General features: G+C 48.3%; 1 protein-coding gene across 2 annotated transcripts in view; it reads left to right on the top strand.

Moving 5' to 3' along the window:
- Positions 1–72: 72 nt before the first annotated feature.
- Positions 73–6,770, top strand: part of DRD2 (dopamine receptor D2) — a 45,736-nt gene continuing 39,038 nt past the window's right edge. Inside the window, exon 1 of one of the 2 annotated variants that reach the window (XM_031062427.1) lies at positions 73–401. The gene's annotated coding sequence lies outside the window, so the exon portion shown is untranslated. The remainder of the gene's footprint in view (positions 402–6,770) is intronic. The other variant, XM_005427521.2, reaches the window with a different exon arrangement.

The raw sequence follows: 6,770 nt of genomic DNA, 5'->3' as shown, positions 1-6,770 counted from the left end.
GCTGCCTCGCCAGCCGGCCGTGTGCTGAAGGGGATGGACAGCGAATTGCTGCGGGGGAGCCTGGCCCCGGGGAGCTGAGGCGCTTCCCGGGGGGCTGAGGAGCTTCCCAGGGGGCTGAGGAGCTTCCCAGGGGGCTGAGACGCTTCCCGAGCTCCCGAAGTTCCAGCAGTGCCCAGCCCGGGTTACCCACGGCGAGTCCCGCCCGCCCCGCTCCCAGGGGTCAGGCAGGTGATTGCCTTTCTTTTTGCTCCTCTGCTTTTTGTGCGAATGCTGAACAGCGAGAAGTCTGCCTGAAAGCCTGGGAGAGCTTGGGAAAAGCCACGGTGGAGAGTTGTGGTGGTTTGGATTTATTTGGCACAAAGTACTCACACCTCTGCTCGAGGGATTCGTATGGCTTGAAGGTAAGAGATTGGTGTTGTGCTTTTCTCCCAGAAATAGGGATGTCGTGAATATCCTGGCGAGGGAACACAGACAGCAGTGGCTGCTGTGATCACCACTGCCTAGAGATGTAAATAAAGACAGGAGAAAAAGGAAAATATTTGTCATTACACCAAAAGGATCCATTAAGCTGTTCCCTTCCGCGAGACAAGGGGCGAGAGCGGGTTTTCAAACTGAAATTCAGGCTGTCTCATTTCTCCATCTAAACCATTCACTGCAAAGCAACAAACAATTGTTATTGTATGCTAAAGAGGCATTTGGAGTTGCTGAGAAGCTCGGCTCGTTTTTAGAAGTTTGATGTTTAACGTTGCTCTCAGGCAGACACAATGGAGAGAGAGTGACAGGGAGAAGTGGAGGAGGAGGATGTGTGCACAGGATATAATGTGGGTACATTCCAGCTCCCCAAGGAACAAGATTGTTCAGTCTAATTATTTGAGGGAAAACACTCTTTTCTCCTCTTACCACACTCATTCTTTTACATCTGGTAAGGCAAAGCTGGCATCCTGTCAGACTTCGTGCTCAGCACCAGTCCTGATGCAGAACAATCCTCCCCAGTGGAGAACAGGGGATCTGTCACCCTTTCCTAAGAACCTCTGGAAAGGAACCTCTCAGAAACTCTTCTCTGAACGCTGCAAGCAGATTTTGTGTCAGGTTTACAATCACCTTTGTCTTGATATTAATTTTTTTTCCATTCCCCCCCAGTTCTAAGTTCCATCCAGCCTTTTGAAACCAGTGCAAAGTGTGGCTTTAGGGCAGGGAACCAAACTCCAGGCTGGCGCTGGGTCCTGCTCAGCCCTGGAGTATTTTTGGTCCAAGCTGTTGTCTGTGGGCTGTTTCTACCCCAGATCACACATCCCCACTCCGCAATTCTCAAGTCTCTCTCCCATCCCGGCTTTCCCACATGCCAGGCGTAGAGCTGCACAGCTCCCAGCATGTGTGTGGAGCATGAATCACTGCTGCTCGAGTGGAGCTCCAAGCTGGAAAGGAAAACAGCCTGGTTTGTTTTATAAATAACCAGGTTATAGCAGAGCTGGTCAGATAGGTTACACATGCTAAAGCGTGGGCTGGGTCTCCTACGTGCTCAGGCTTTCGTGGCATTGTTGTTCCTTACACACACCGTGGGATTAAAAACTCAAAGCCCTGGTTTTTGTCTCTTTTGAAGCAATTGCTTGTAGTAATCTAGAAAAAAACTCTTGGCAATATTTCTGACTCCATCAAGTAAAGATTGCTGTAGTTCTTGTTATCCCCCCTTTAACTTCTATTCCATGCTGCAGGAATTCTGTTACGTTCAAGGCTTCCTTCCTTACTTCTGAACAGAGTTTTGTAAAAGACTTTTCTACTGATTTATGAACACCTGTGTAAAATCTGTTGTGTTTTCCACATTTCCACCTAACTTCCCTGGGCACACACACACTGTGTGTGGAAAAGAGCTTCCCTGTCACAATGGAGAAGAAAATGTGCAAGCTGTAGGCTTTAGAGAGAAGCCTGTGACCCCACAAAAGCAGGGCAGCAGTCAGTGTGGGTGTATTTGAGAGCTCCTTCCCTGTGACATTCTGCCCCTGTGTCACTGCCACCCTGCAGGGAAGGCTTGGCCAGGGTCTGGGTGGGATCAGCGGCCACACAGCGTCCCCTGTGCCTGTCCTGACCCTGCTCCACACCCCAAATCACCCTGAGCTGGGGGGGATCCCCCCCTGAGCCTGCCTGGCCGTGGGGATTGGGTGATTTGACCCCTCTGTGCCCCCGTGGCAGGCAGCAGGACACCCTTGGTGTGCTCAGCCCAGCTCAGGAGCCACACACCTGCCTGGCAGGGACACAGCTCTGCCCTCCTCGCACTTCATGGATGGGCCTGGCATTGTGCCCAGCCCTGCCCTGGCTCCTCAGGCATGGCCACACTTCACAGGGGCATAAATAAACCCACTGAGCTGCCTGGGGAAAGGTAATCACAGAGTCACCTGGACAAAACCCTCTGCAGCTCTGCTGGGCATCCTCCTGCTTTTGGAGCTCCTTTAATTGATCCCAAATCTCTCTGTAGCCTCGGTTGTTGCAGTGTGCCAGGGTCTGCAGGCACTCAGGGGCTGAAAAATGCGCACAAAAATACAAATACTGGATCCTGCTCGCTGCCCCAGGCTGCTCCAGGCTGCAGGGGCAGGGCAGGGTTCACAGCAGGGACACAGCTCTGCCCTGCTGGCACCTCATGGATGTGCCTGGCATTGTCCCCTGCCCTGCCCTGGCTGCTCCAGGCTGCTCCAGGCTGCAGGCAGGGTTCACAGCAGGGACAAACCTGCTGGGAGATGCAGCTGCAGCAGCAGGAAAAGCTCACGGAGCAGTTCAGAGCAGGCAGGACTGTGTCAGAGCTGTTCCCCCTCTGTGGCACAGGCCTGGCACAAAAAGGGCCATTCCCTGGGTGTTCTTCTCCTCGAACCCATCCTTTGCTCTAATTCAGCAAATCTCCACCCTCCCCGCTCTGGGTACTTCAGCTCTGGAGCTGCAAGTGAAGCTGATGGAACCAGGAATATCCTGAGTTGGGAGAGACCCACAAGGACCATTCTGTAACAATCACCACACACAAATTCCCTAAAACAGCAGCCAAAAAAACCAAAACCCTTTGAAAAACATTTCTCTTCAAGGTTTTGTAGCTCAGCAGTTATGAAGAGGATGGGTTTGGCTCACACCCCTCACAATGCTTTCAGGATAACTCGTTTTCAATTTCACCCTCTGTGCACAAATTCCTTGTGAGCATGGAGGAAATCTGGGACTCAGCTTTGGATTTCCCACGTGCCCAGAGCTGGCATTCCCTGCCAGGAGGTGCAGGACAGTGAACACTGAGCTGGGGAGCCTGGCACTGGTGTCTGGGTGCAGAACGGTCCCGAGTGCTGGGGACCCTGGGGAATTGCAATTCCAGGGCAAAGAAGTCCCCAGATTGTTAATGAATGCACAGCAAGAGGCTGGCACAGCAAACAGTTGGGTGATGGGGGAGTGTTTGCAGAACCATCACAAACATTTCTCCATTCTCACACTCCTGCCCAGGCAAAGGCAGAATTGGATGAAAAGATCCCAGACTGGTGGAACTTCGGCCTCCCAGGGGTATTTTTCTAAGGCTACAAGAGAAAATTCAGTGGGCTGAAGGTTAAAATGTATTGAGGCTTGGAATATAGATTTGGGAAGCTTTGTCTGGGATCTAACTTTGCTGGTTTTTACAAATAAAAACTTCCAGCAACTCCTGAGGAGCAGGGACCCTGAGCAGTGAGTGCCAGGCTGCTGCCAGCGAGATCCTTTGGGGAAGGGGGAGGCAATTGTTTAAGTCCTGTCAGATGCATCATCCCCTGTGCTGTTACAAAACCAACCTATATTCAATCTGAAGTGATTGCTAATAACTATTAACTCCTCTCCCAATTGTTCTGCCTCAATCATGTTTTCTCTCGCTGTCCTTCACCTGGGTATTTTTAGCATTGTAATTTTTTTTCTTTTTTTTTTCTTTTTTTTTTTTGGAGATGTGACTGTGTGTTCAGTTGCTGCTTCTCTGTACATCCCTCCCAATTATCCCGGTGGGTATTTTTCTCGCAACCCCCCAGAATGGGTTTATTTCTGGTTTACTCTTCCCTGTTGGTTTCCATGTGGTTATGTGGGAGGCTGCACTTTCTTTATCAAAGCAGAGAGCCATGATTAGTCCATTCAGAAAATGTAAATGCAGCTTTATGTGTTCTGGAGCGCTGGGGAGAGGGAGAGGCTGCGAGGAGCAATAAAAGCTGCGATCACAGAGCACAGCACGGGCCCTGCAGGGAGCTCAGGCATGACCACACTTCACACTTCACAGGGGCATAAATAAACCCACTGAGCTGCCTGGGCAAAGGTAATCATGGAGTCACCTGAACAAAACCCTCTGCAGCTCTGCTGGGCATCCTCCTGCTTTTGGAGCTCCTTTAATTAATCCCAAATCTCTCCGTAGCCTCGGTTGTTGTGGTGTGCCAGGGTCTGCAGGCACTCAGGGGCTGATAAATGCACACAAAAATACAAATACTGGATCCTGCTCGCTGCCCCAGGCTGCCAACTGCCGGGGCTGGGGATGGATCAGCAAAATCAACGCCATTGAGAGTGCTCTGTGCAATCTGCAGCTCCAGGGAGAGAAATGAACCCTCCACCAGCAGCTCAGGTTTTTCAATCAGCTCCCCTGAATGCTGCAGCTGACACACTCCAGCAGAGAACTTCGAGCTATTACCTAAAATATGGCACCTTGCAAATTACTTGTCTAAACCCCCTCCTATTTTGACATCTCAGGCAATCTGGAGCTCCAGCAAATTAAGATTCTCTGCAACAAGCACTCTCTGACCCCCATCCCCTTTGTATCTGCTTATTTCAAGCTTCTGCATATTTGTATGACAGCTGAGAGAAATGTGATTATCTCTGGGATTACTGGAGTCTGGAATTGGGTGTCCAACACTTGATCTGTTTCCTCTGAACACCTTTCAGTCCCAGCCTTGTCTCCATCCTTGGAGGCCACCCCAGAGAGGGGCCAGGACACCTCCAGCCCCCTGCTCTCCCTGAGACGTCCCCACACGGATCTGGGAGGGGAATTTCAGGCACCCGGGTTTGAAAAGCCGCAATTATAAAGAACTTGCTAATTTAAAAAGCCCTTAAAAATAGAAACACCCCCCCACATTCACATCCATATTGTTGAACAGGAAGAATCACTCATGTCCCAGTACATGAATCATTCATCATCCCCATGAGGTTATGGATGCTCTAAAAATGTGTTTGTGAGTACTAAAATGGGGATTATAATAAATACTACAGGAATATTTCAGCCCACCATGTCCAGGCATGTGTAAAGCTCCTTATTTGCACTTTGATGGCAAAACTGTAAGAATTAGAGGGAGTCTAACAAGGGAGTCACAAAGTCAACATCAGAATTTCCATGTGAGTGGAGTCCCACGCATTGGTTTATTTTTATTTGTAAAGCAGGCTGTGATCCATGCCCGGGGCCTGTGCTGTAAAACAGGAGCTAATTAAAGCATGACATTTATTATTATAAATCACTGCCATTTTCATTATTATTGTTATTATTATTATTTTGAAATGGCACATCAGGTACCAGTGAGATCCAGGCTGCTGCTTGTCTTTCCTCTCTAGAAAACCAGACTGGAAGAGGAGCCTTTCCCTGAAATTCAGGAACAGGATGCAGAGCAGGATTTAATATTTCCAAGGATAGCACTGAGGGAACAGGTCAGGGATCCCTGGCTCTGGGTTTATTTCCTCACTGAGGCCAAGGGCTGAGAGTGAATTCCAGCCCATCTGGCCACAGCAGCTCCCACCCACGGGGATTTCCACCCAGGAATTACTGCAGGGCTCCCTCCTGTCCTTATAATAAAACAACGTGGACACTGAACTTCTTAAGGTAAAAAAGAGAGTGTTTAATTTCTGATTTTAGCATTTATAAACTTCCAAAAGTGCTAGTGGACTGGAGGGTGACAGTGCCACCTCTCCAATGACACTGGACAAACCAACAGCCCATCAAATTTCTCCTCCTCCATAAAGGAATGCAAAACAATGAGTTATTTACATAAAGAATGTAAACATCAGAAGGCTTAGAAAAAATTACCATGCCCTGGTGTGGTGGTGATTGAGGATCTCCAGGACAAGATGAGCATCTTGACTCCATGTTTCAGAAGGCTGATTTATTATTTTATGATATATATTATATTAAAAAATGCTATACTAAAACTATACTAAAGAAAGAGAAAGGAGAACATCAGAAAGCTGGAAAGGAATGAATAATAAAATCTTGTGACTGACCAGAGAGTCCGACACAGCTGGACCATGACTGGTCATTAATTAAAAACAAATCACATAGAACCAATCAAAGATGCGCCTGCTGGTGAACAACCTCCAGACCACATTCCAAGCAATCAGAAAATTATTGTTTACATTCCTTTTCTGAGGCCTCTCAGCTTCTCAGGAGAAAAATCCTGGCGAAAGGATTTTAATAAAATATCATGGTGACACCCTGGTCCCCAGCCACCCTCTCTGGAGCCCAGCCTGCATTTCTGTGAGATGTTCCACTAATGAAAGCAGAAATCCATGTGCAGGAACCCAGTTCTGTGGGAGGATGTTTGTCTACATGTGATGTCTGGTGCTCTGCACTCGCCTTTGTCATCCTTTCCAAGTGTTATTTTTATTTATCTCAAGATTTTTTTTGTTTTTTCTCTCTCGGTGTGAAGGAAGAATCAATTAGGAAATCACAACCCTAATGGAAAATGACAAGGATGGATGATAACAATAACAATAATATTAATACCACCAACACCAACACCAACACCAATAATAATAATAATAAT

Source organism: Geospiza fortis, unplaced genomic scaffold (assembly GCF_000277835.1).
Source record: "Geospiza fortis unplaced genomic scaffold, GeoFor_1.0 scaffold183, whole genome shotgun sequence".
NCBI classification, from domain to species: Eukaryota; Metazoa; Chordata; class Aves; order Passeriformes; family Thraupidae; genus Geospiza; species Geospiza fortis.
The sequence above is the reverse complement of the archived record's forward strand: the minus strand, read 5'-3'. Positions and strand labels throughout refer to the sequence as shown.